The sequence below is a fragment of the Hemitrygon akajei genome, chromosome 21 (genome assembly GCF_048418815.1).
Source record: "Hemitrygon akajei chromosome 21, sHemAka1.3, whole genome shotgun sequence".
Taxonomy (NCBI): Eukaryota; Metazoa; Chordata; class Chondrichthyes; order Myliobatiformes; family Dasyatidae; genus Hemitrygon; species Hemitrygon akajei.
The window spans coordinates 26,331,503-26,343,180 of NC_133144.1; the positions used below are offsets into that span (position 1 = coordinate 26,331,503).

Sequence of the window (11,678 nt, forward strand, 5' to 3'; positions counted from 1 at the left end):
CCCTGTAATTTTTCATTGTTGTTTTATTTGATGCTCATAATTCACAAGCCATTAAAAACTCAGGCAATTTCAAATCCCCCAAATATGTGTTCATACTTTGACTGGATGTGAGTTTCACCAATGCAACACTTTCCACCTATCAGCTCACAGCTTATGACATCATTTCCATTCTGCCCCACCCCCTCCCATTTGCCTTTCACTTCCTCATGTGGATCCACCTATCATCTGCCTGCTCTTGCTCTACTCCTTCTCTCTATCTTTTTTATACTAGCTATCGCTTCTCTTTCTTTCCATCCAGATAAAGGGTTGTGATTCAATACATTCAAAAGTTCAAAGTAAATTTATTATCAAAGTATACCTATGTTACCATATACTAATTTGAGATGAATTTTCTTACAGGCATTTACAGGAAAAAAAAGAAAACAATGGAATTTCACAAAACATCTATAAAGAAACAAAGATTGACAAACAGCTACTGTGCAAAAGACGACAAACTGTGCCAATTAAAAAAGAACGGAGATCATGAGTTGTAGAGAATCCTTGAAAGTGAGTCTGTAGTTGTAGAACCAGTTCAGAATAGTGCTGTTTGAAGTTATCCATGCTAGTTCAGGAGCTAGATGGTTGTAATGTAATATCTGTTCCTGGACATGGTGTTGTGGGACTGACAGCTTCTGTACCTCCTGCCCAATGGTAGTAATGAGAACAGGGCATAGCCTAATAGGTGGGGGTCATTGATGATTGATGGTGTTTCCAGGATGGGAAACGATCTTCATGATAGATGCTGCCTTCTTGATGCAGCTCTCTCTGTAAGAGTGACAAGGTGGGTAACTTTTTGTAACCTTTTCCATTCTGTTCAGGAGTATTTCTGCCTGAGGAGCGAACTGAATCCAGTCTAATTTGTCTTACCGTCATATGCCATTTCATCGGCTCTTCACTCAGCTCTGGAACAACTAGACAATGAAGATGAATGAGTTAGGATGCCCTTAATTGAGTACAGCTCAAAATTCAACACTATCATCACCTTGAAACTCATAACTAAGCTCCAAGAACTGGGTCTCAGTAACTCTCAGTGCAACTGGATTCTCTATTGCCTCACGGACAGAAACATCGACTACCTGTTTACTTCCATAGATTTTCTTGGTACATTACTGACTCTGCAATCCAGAAGACTCATAAGACAAAAGGTTTGGAATGTGATCCAAATTAAAAATCACTAACTGAAATATTAACTCTGTTTCTGTTACAACAAAATCTGCCTGATGGTGTGCATTCAGCATTTTCTCAATTTATTTCAGATTCCCAGCCTCTTCATTTTTGAAAAGAGACCCACTCTATTCTACAGGATCAGAATCATATATATTACCACTGACATACAACATGAGGTTTGCTGATCTGCAGCAGCAGTAGAGAGCAAAAACATTAAAACTTATAAATTATAAAAATAAATAAATAATACATAGGAAAGCAATATTAAGATAGTACGCATTGTTCATGGATTGCTCAGAAATCTGATAGTGGAGAGGAAGAAGCTTGCTTTTGAATCATTAAGTTTGAGTCTTCAGGCTCTAATACCTCCTTTGATGATTTTAACGAGAAGAGGGCATTCTCGGATGGTAAATATGCTTCATGATAGATGCTGCCTTCTTGAGGCAGCACCTTCTGAAGATGTCCTTGAAGGTGAGAACAGTTGTACTCTTGATGGAGCTGGCTGAGTCTACAATTCTCTGCAGCCTCTGCTGATCCTGTGCATTTGAGACACCTGACCAGGGTGTGATGCAGCCAGTCACAATGCTCACAAGCATACATCTGAAGACATTTGTCGGAGTCTTTGGTGACATAAGTGAATGAAGGCTTTTCTCTTTAAAGAGAGGAAGGATAAGAAGTGATCTGATAGAGGTGTACAAGACAATAAGAAACATAGATAGATTGGACAACCAGAGACTTATTCTCAGACAGAAATGGCTAATACAAGCAGGCATAACTTTAAGGCATTTGGAGGAAAGTATAATGGGATGTCAGAGGCAGGTTTTTGGTCACAGACAGTGGTAGGTGCATGGAAACAGGAGTGCCGGGGTTGGTGGTAGAACCAGATACACCAGGGACATTTAAGAGACTCTTAGACAGGCATTTGGATGAAATTAAATTTGAGGTCTATGGGGAGGTAAGGGTTATTGATCTTGGAACAGGATAACAGATCAGCACATCATTGTGGGCTGAATGCCCTGTACTGTGCTGTACTGTTTATGTTCTATGAACATCAAATCTCCTCAAACTCCTAATGACATACAGTAGAGCCACTGGCACACCTTCCTCATGATTGCATTACACTTTTTGCCTTTCTAGTTTATTAGCATGATAAGATATAACTCTTGACTTCACAAACTACCCAATTTATGATCTACTTCAAGATGGCACCAACAAACAACGTGACCAATGTCGATGTCCTGCAGACAGTTCACAAAATTACTTCTTTTACTTCCTCTTCTGTTAAATATGATCGATTACTAAGTTGTGTGTGATTGGAGCCTGTGATTTGCATTTGATGGTGTATTTTTGGCCTGATTAAGTGATCTTTGCTCTCTCTGGGAGAGTTCGGTAAGGTTTGGAGCAGTGTGTGGAGATGGGACACGAGCCCATGATCAACTCCATTGCTTCTGTCCAATTGAGGCATCGAGCAGGGTTGAAATTGACAAGGATGAGAGCAGAGAATAGGTGGGTATTTGACAATGTCTGCCTCTCCCTCTCGCTAGCTGCTATTGGAGGAAAGTGCATGAGTCTTGGGACCAACTTTGCAAGAATTGATCGGCAAGGCTGTAAGCTCATTTTTTTGCCTTTAAGGTTCATGTTGTTGGGGTTCCTGGATTGTGGTTACTCTTTTCTTTTCAAGTTTTTAAGTGATTTGATTGAGGCGATCAATGTGGACTGGGGCATTTCAGTGAAGAATGGCTCTGCATGAAGCCTGCTGTGGCTAGTGGTACGGTGTTGAACTAAACTGAAAAATGCCGGGCTCCTGGTTTGACGTTTGATATTCGGTGTTTTGTTCACTTTGTTCACTCACATTTTGCTGTTTGTGCAATTAGTTTTTTTAATCATGTGTCGGGTGTTTGATGTTTTCTTTGAACGGGTTGCATCGAGTTTCTTTGTTTCATGGCTGCCTACGGGAGGGTACACCTCAGAGTTGTAATATATATATTTTTTTGATAATAAATTTATTTGGGAATTAAGGTGGCTTTTTCTGGTTGGTTTCCAGTGACTAATGGTGTCCCACAGGGCTTGGGGTTGGGACCACTTATTTCCAAATTATATGTTGTTGGTTTGGATGACGGAATTGATGGCTTTATAGCCAAGTTTGTGGATGATATGAAGACAGGTGAAGGGGCAGGTAGTGTTGAGGAAGCAAGAAATATGCAGTAGGACTTAGACAGATGGTGGGGAATGGGAAAAGAATTGGTAGATGGAATATAATGTGGGAAAGAGCATTGGTCTTAATTTTTATTCATTTGTTCAGACTCCAATACAGTTTAAAATTTGGACTACTTCAACAGCAATCACTTCCAAAGACCAGACTGGAATCTGTTCAATTGCATTAACCAGTGCATTAAAAATATTACTAAAAGGTAATTTAGTGCAAGTATATGCAAATGTATTTGGATAATATATAGTTGAAAGGAGTTGTGAGGGAATAACAGATACTGTAATTGATTTTGAAGAGTAGATTCATCAATACTTTGTCAGTGTATTTGGAAAAAATATACACCAGAATTCACACACATAGTAGGTGTGATACTCCAAACTCTATGTCCAGCCATTGGAATGCCCTCTCAACCATTGCTGGTCCTCACCAAGAGTTCAGGTTTAAACTTACATTGTTGTGATGAAGCTGTACTAAGGAGTTCACTGCCATCCTGGGGTGTGCTGAGTTTAACATACTTTCCTCAGAGGGTCAAGAGTCTTTGTTACTCAGACATGCAGATCCAAAGTAACTATCAGTTCAACCACAGACTTTTTCTGAGGCTACTCCTGCTCTGAATTTGAGTGTTCCTCTTCCTCCTCTTCCAGAGAATACTGAGGTTTTGGAACACATTGTTGAGTAGTGTCATAGAGTTGGCTCTTTGTTTTTAAAGAGGAACGGGAACACTTGGTGGGAGTGGCAAAGATCTCACTGCGTAGAAAACATGTCCTTACTGGTAACTCTTAGTTCATGTGCTCTCCTAGATTTATTCCAATTTCCCATGGAGATAGAAGAGGTACTTTCCATTTTAATTTTGGGCTCTGTGTTGTTCTTCTTGCTTCTTTTGCTGCTCCTAAGAGGTGACATTGGCTGTCCATGGTCGAGCAGTGGGAAGTGCATTCACAGAGCCTTAGATCTGAGCTTTTTGGGTTTTCACAGTTCTGGACAATTTCTGATTTTACAGGATGGGATTGCTAGTCCCATACCTAATCCTCTTTTCACAGTCAGACTTGGGGTATTCATGGGAGAATTAGTTCCTCCTCATCTCTGTCATTAATCTATTCCCCTGAATCTTGAGGCTCTATATTCACTTCCTCTAGTTTTACCTAGCAGTGGAACTAATTTTCCTGCCTATATCAGAATCATAGGGTCAGAGAGCACAACAGTACAGAAACAGGCATTTGGGCCCATCTTGTACATGTCAAATATGCCTAGTGCCATTAACCTTCACCTGGACCATAGTTCTCTGTATGCCTCCCATCCATGTACTTATCCAGACTTCTCTTAAATGTTGAAATCCAACCCACATCCTCCACTTCTGCTAGCAGTTCGTTCTGCACTTTCACAGTCCTTTGAATAAAGAAGTTTCCTGTCATGTTTCCCTTAAATATTTCACCTTTCACCCTTAACCTATGATCTCTAGTTCTCATCTCACACAACCTCAGTGGAAAATGCCTGCTTGCGTTTATTCTACCAATACCACTCATACAGTCATCATGCCCACCCAGTCCACATTGATCATTGAACTTCCTTATGTACTAATCCCATTTTATTCTTCCAAAATTTCCATCAACTCCTTCCAAAGGGCAACTTACACTGTCCAATTACTTTCAAATTGAAGTTCAAGTTCAAGTTTGTGTTGATGCTGTTCAGGCATACATAAATTGGGTACAATAAATGCCATGAAAATAAGTTTTTTGCTGCAGCAGCACAGTACGTTACAAGATAAAGATGAATATAAGTTAGTATCAAGTTAAATTAATATAAATTTTACATAATGTACACTTGGGCAAAATAACCAATAAAATAAACATAACCTCATAAGTGCAAGATTGGGAGAGGAAACAAAGAATATAGATCAAGTTAGTATTAACGTTTTCCAGAGCTGTTCAAAAATCTGATAGCAGTGGGGAAGGAGATATTGTTAAACCTCGAGGAGTGGAGCTTCAGGCTGCTGTATTGCCTTCCTGATGGCAGCATCAAAGAGGATAATGGGGGCTCCCAGATGATTGATGTCACCTTCTTGAGAAGCTGTCTGTTGCAGATGTCCTTGATGGAAAGAGCTGTATTTATAAACCCCTCTGTCATTGGGCTGTGAGGGGAAACCAATTTTGTCACAAATGCAACATGCAAACTCAACACAGATAAGGCCAAGGTCAGGCTTGAATCTGCAGGTCCATGGAACTGTGAGGCAGTGGTTTTATTTGCTGCACCATTGTGACACCTGATTCTTGGGAGCACAGTCACACTCTGATAATGCTTTCACAGCTACCAGACTTATGGGTGCAAGGCTCCTCTTTCTGTAGGTACTGCCAGTGGAGGCATTAAAAAAAACACTTATTGTCATATGCATCAAGATATGGTGAGAAGCTTTTATTTGCTATCAAGATAGATAATTATATCTAGGTAGTAAATGAATGAAGAGATTATCGAACATACGAGGGATGATTGATAAGTTTGTGGCCTAAGGTAGAAGGAGTCAATTTTAGAAAACCTAGCACATTTATTTTTCAACATAGTCCCCTCCTACATTTACACACTTAGTCCGGTGGCCGTAGAGCATATGGATCTCTTCTTTGTAGAAGTGGGTGTCTTGGACCTCCAGAAGTGGTCCACAGCAGGGGTGATTGATAAATTCGTGACCCAAGGTAAAAGGAGATAAGTTATTAACTTCAAACTTTCTGCATAATCACTCAAAGAGTTGAACTGCACGTGCATGTAATGAGAGCTGTATAACTCATCTCCTTCTCCTTCAGAGACTACCCAATAGTAACAGGGACATCGAGGAGCAGATAGGAAGTCAGATTCTGGAACAATGCAGTAATAACAGGGTTGTCGTGATAGGGGATTTTAATTTCCCAAATATCGATTGGCATGTCCCTAGAGCAAGGGGTTTAGATGGGTGTGATCAAAAAGGCTTCTTGACACAATACATAGATAAACCTACATGAGGAGATCTGGTATTGGGAAATGAACCTGGTCAGATGTCAGATCTCTCAGTGGGAGAGCATTTTGGAGATAGTGATCACAATTCTATCTCCTTTACCATAGCATTGGAGAGGGAAAGGAACAGATAAGTTAGAAAAGTGTTTAATTGGAGTAAGGGGAAATATGAGGCTATCAGGCAAGAACTTGGAAGCATAAATTGGAAACCACTGTTGTCAGGGAAATGTACGGAAGAAATGTGGCAAATATTCAGGGGATATTTGTGTGGAGTTCTGTATAGGTAAGTTGCAATGAGACAGGGAAAGGATGGTAGGGTACAGGAATTGTGGTGTACAAAGGCTGTTGTAAATCTAGTCAAGAAGGAAAGAGCTTACGAAAGGTTGAAAAAGCTAGGTATCAATAGAGAGATATAAGATTATAAGGCTAGCAGGAAGGAGCTCAAGAAAGAAATTAGGAGAGCCAGAAGGGGCCATGAGAAGGCCTTGGTGGACAGGATTAAGAAAACCCCAAGGCATTCTACCAGTATGTTAAGAACAATAGGATAAGACATGAGAGAATAGGACCAATCAAGTGTGACAGTGGAAAAGTAGGTATGGAACTGGAGGAGATAGCTGAGGTACTTAATGAGTACTTTGCTTCAGTATTCACTATGGAAAAGGATCTTGGCGATCGTGGGGATGACTTACAGCAGACTGAAAAGCTTGAGCATGTAGATATTAAGAAAAAGGAGATGCAGGAGCTTTTGGAAAGCATCAAGTTGGGTAAGACACCGGGACTGGATGAGATGTACCCCAGGCTACTGTGGGAGGTGAGGGATGAGATTGCTGCACCACTGGCGATGATCTTTGCATCGTCGATGGGGACGGGAGAGGTTCCGGAGGACTGGAGGGTTGTAGATGTTATTCCGTTATTCAAGAAAGGGAGTAGAGGTAGCCCAGGAAATTATAGACCAGTGAGTTTTACTTCAGTAGTTGGCAAGTTGATGGAACAGATCCTGAGAAGCAGGATTTATAGACATTTGGAGAGGCATAATTTGATTAGGGATAGTCAGCATGGCTTTGTAAAAGGCAGGTCATGCCTTATGAGTCTGATTGAATGTTTTTAGGATGTGACTAAACAATTGATGATGGTAGAGCAGTAGATGTAATTATGGATTTCAGCAAGGCATTTGACAAGGTACCCCATGCAAGGCTTATTGAGAAAGTAAGGTGGCTTGGGATCCAAGGGGAAATTGCTTTGTGGATCCAGAACCGACTTGCCCGCAGAAGGCAAAGAGTGGTTGTAAACGGATCATGGAGGTCAGTCACCAGTGATGTGCCTCAGGGATCTGTTCTGGGACCCCTACCCTTTGTGATTTTTATAAATGACCTGGATGAAGAAGTGGAGAGATGGGTTACTAAACTTATTGATGACAAAGGTTGGAAGTCTTGTGGATATGTGGAGAGCTGTCAGAGGTTATGGTGAGACATTGATAGGATGCAAAACTGAGCTGAGAAGTGGCAGTTGGAGTTGGGAGTTCAACCCAGATAAGTGTGAGGTGGTTCATTTTGGTAGGTCAAATATGATGGCAGAATATAGTATTAATGGCAAGACTCTTGGCAGTGTGGAGGATCAGAGGGATCTTGGTGTCCAAGTCCATAGGACACTCAAGGCTGCTGCGCAGGTTGACTCTGTGGTTAAGAAAGCATACAGTGCAGTGGCCTTCATCAATTGTGGGATTAAGTTTAGGAGCCGAGTGGTAATGTTGTAGCTATATAGGATCCTGGTCAGACCCCACTTGAAATACTGTGCTCAGTCATGGTCGCCTCACTATAGGAAGGATGTGGAAGTCATAGAAAGGGTGCAGAAGTGGTTTACAAGGATGCCTGGATTGGGGAGCATGCCTCATGAGAATAGGTAGAGTGAACTCGGCTTTTTTTCCTTGGAGCAATGGAGGATGAGAGATGACCTGATAGAGGTGTATAAGATGATGAGAGGCATTGATTGTGTCGATAGTCAGAGGCTTTTCCCAGGGCAGAAATGGGTAGCATGAGAGTGCACAGTTTTAAGGTGCTTGGAAGTAGGTACAGAGGAGATATCTGGGATGAGCTTTTTACGCAGAGTTGTGAGTGCACAGAATGGACTGCCGGCAAGGATGGTGGAGGTGGATACGATAGTCTTGTAAAAGACTCCTGGACAGGTGTATGGAGCTCAGAAAAATAGAGGGCTGTGGGTAACCCTAGGTAATTTCTCAGGTAAGGACATGTTCGGCACAGCTTTGTGGGCCGAAGGGCCTGTATTGTGCTGTATGTTTTCTATGTTTCTAATCATTCTTGATTTCTGCTTGGGTACTTTCACAAGACATGGATCAGCAATCCTTGAGTTAAATATTTACAAGTGCAAGCCCAACATGTCATGCGTCCCTCTCATGGCCGGCTCTATGAGCTGCACCAGCATGACATCATGTCCTGTTACATTTAGCTCTAACAAGGAGACCTTTCAAAGGAAGAACAAAGAGCTTTTGCACTTCCAATGAATTCAATCAAAGAAAGCAAGATACTTTTAGTTCTTTAACACATTCAATAAATGGGCCTTACAGCAGGAGTTTAATACCAAGGCTCTGACTGCGTACATTTTATCAAACATTTAGTTCCAAGCTGTAAAAATCCCTGTGATTTTAAACTGATGACGCTTTTAAGCTTTTGTAACTGTAATTGTGCAGGCTTTTACAGCACGGAAGGGGGTAATTTATCCCATTGTATCTCTGAGAGAAAGCTTCTATATCTGTCCCATTCCCTTTTAAATATTTTTCACTTCTTGGCTTTTAGAATTTATTATGGATTTTGCTTCCTGCAGGTTTCTAGTCAGATATTCTGTGCTTAACTAACTTCTGCATAATGAGTAATACCCTGTTTACAAAGACCTTCCAGCTAATTCCTTACCACCAGGCAGAAAGAATCATTTTTTTCACTTTGCACTTTATGAAAACTCCTCATAATTGTTAATGTTTCTATCAAGTCTCTGCTTAATGCATTATGGGATAATGTGGTGGTTAAACAATTGAATTAGCATGCTGCCTAGACTGTTGAGCTGCAGATTTGAGTTCCATTTCCTCAGTGCTACAGTTGGACAGTCTCAATGAATCAAATAATTTAAGACTTAAAGCCACAATGATCCTATGCACAAAACCAGCAGTCACCATTGTCCTATCACAAACAAGAGCAAATCTGCAGATGCTGGAAATCCAAGCCACACACGCAGAATGCTGGAGGAGCTCAGCTGGCCGAGCAACATCTAAGGAAAAGAGTACAGCCGATATTTCAGGCTGAGACCCTTCATCAAGACTGGGAAAAAAGATGAGGAGGCAAAGTAAGAAATTGGGGGTGGGGAGGAAGAACCATAAGATGATAGGTGAAACTGGGAAGGGGGTAGGGTGAAGTAAAGAGCTGGAAAGTTGATTGGTGGAAAAGATACAGGGCTGGAGAAGGGCAAATCTAATAGGAGAGGATAGAAGGCCGTGGAAGAAAGAAAAAGGGGCAGAGCACCTGAGGGAGATGAGAAGCAGATAAGGAGATGAGGTGAGAGAGGGAAATGGGGATGGGGAGTAGCTTCCAACTTGATGACATGAACATCAATCTCTCAAAATTCTGTTGATGTCATTCCCCACTTTCTTACTCTGACTCCTCATTGTTTTTTCCAGTTCTGTTGAAGAATGTTGGTACAAAACACCGACTGTATTCTTTTTCACAGATGCTGCCTGGCCTGCTAAGTTCCTCCAGCATTTTGTGTGTCAAAATGGTCCTTATAATGGCTAAGCATATTTGCAATTAACAGATCTCCTTGAACATAAATTTTTGAAAATTCGGTATCCAAGGCCTCTCTAAGGTCTCTTTCCTGCAGATGCTGGAAATCCAGAACAACATGCACAAAATGCTCTGCCTATTGGTCCTAGAACCCCAGTACATGAATCATCCTCTCCGTCCACTCTATCCAAACCTGTCAATATTCAATAGGTTTCAGTGAGATCCCCCTCCATCTCTTTCTTCTAAACACGAGAAAGTACAGGTTTAGAGCCATTAACAAGTAGTTTAAGTTGTGTTGACACTATTACATGTGAATTCATTTGTGTTTGTTGGAATATTAGAGGTATGTTCATTTGAATTTTATGATGAGAACAATTGTAGACAGATATAAAAAAGAATGTAGAATCACCTATGTCATGATAATGTGAAAATTGAAAACAGGAAGATTTTTGAGGTTAGGGGTGGAGGCTAACCATGTTGCAAGGTTCTAAATAGCTCAGAAAAATCATTAATCATTAACAGCGCCAAATGTTGTGATGGAAAATAACTGGTTCTTTGAGTCTCAACAGTAGAGGCCTGGACACACAGAGTTTTAATAATAAGGAATTTATTTACAAGGGGAAGTCGGGTCAACACAAGCAACTACAATACACAGGAAGCAGTGTGGGGACAGGGTACGGTTACACAAACAAAGAACAAGGGAAAAGCACTACAACAGCTATCCCCCTTGACCTTGGATAGCTGCTGCTCCCTTACCAGGACAAATGGTAGACCTTCCCAAGCATAAATCAATGCACTTACCTCCAATGTGGTGGTCTGTAAGAGAGGGCAAGCCAAGGCCAAGTCTCACCTTTTATAGCATGGGGCTGGGCGAGATAATGCAATTAAGGTGACCAATAATTTAGGTGTGCATTGATTAGTTGGGAGGGACCAAATGTTGATTGGCATGTGGTGTGTCCTCCGACCAGCCAGGTGGCAGTGCGTCTGTCACGTGGCCGGTATCTCTGGATACACTCCACCGCTCGGAAGATGCACCACATAGCAACACACATAAGAGGGTGAAACAAAATCGCATATACCAGAAATAACCAATTTTGAGCAGCAAAGTAAATGCAGAGACACTCTTAATCAGCTGGCATGAAGAACATTTTCCTGGTGACAGTATAACATATGAACCACAAGTCATTTATTTCGAGCGTAGTCTTTGATAGAGACCAACAAAAGATTTGTTCAGAGTAAAACAATTTATTAGAAGTGTTATGAATTCAATGTTTAAACTTAACACTGTAAAATAAATAGAAAGATATAACATCTAGGAGGTATTGAGATTAATCTGAAATGAACATGATGCATCACACTCCATTAGTATTAATTTGCTACATTTATTTAAATCCATTAGATCACATTTTTTAAAAATGCAAAGCTTTTTTTTCTGCAATGAAAACATGAAGTACTGGTATTATTCAACAGGTCAGGCCATGGAGAGTGAAACAAAGTTA

General features: G+C 40.9%; 1 long non-coding RNA gene across 1 annotated transcript; it reads right to left on the minus strand.

Moving 5' to 3' along the window:
• Nucleotides 1-325: 325 nt before the first annotated feature.
• LOC140714471 (uncharacterized) lies at nt 326-11,030 on the minus strand. Its single transcript, XR_012095879.1, has 2 exons — nt 10,981-11,030; nt 326-950 (listed from the first exon to the last, which is right to left on the minus strand). It is a non-coding gene; the product is annotated as an uncharacterized lncRNA (long non-coding RNA).
• Nucleotides 11,031-11,678: the final 648 nt, after the last annotated feature.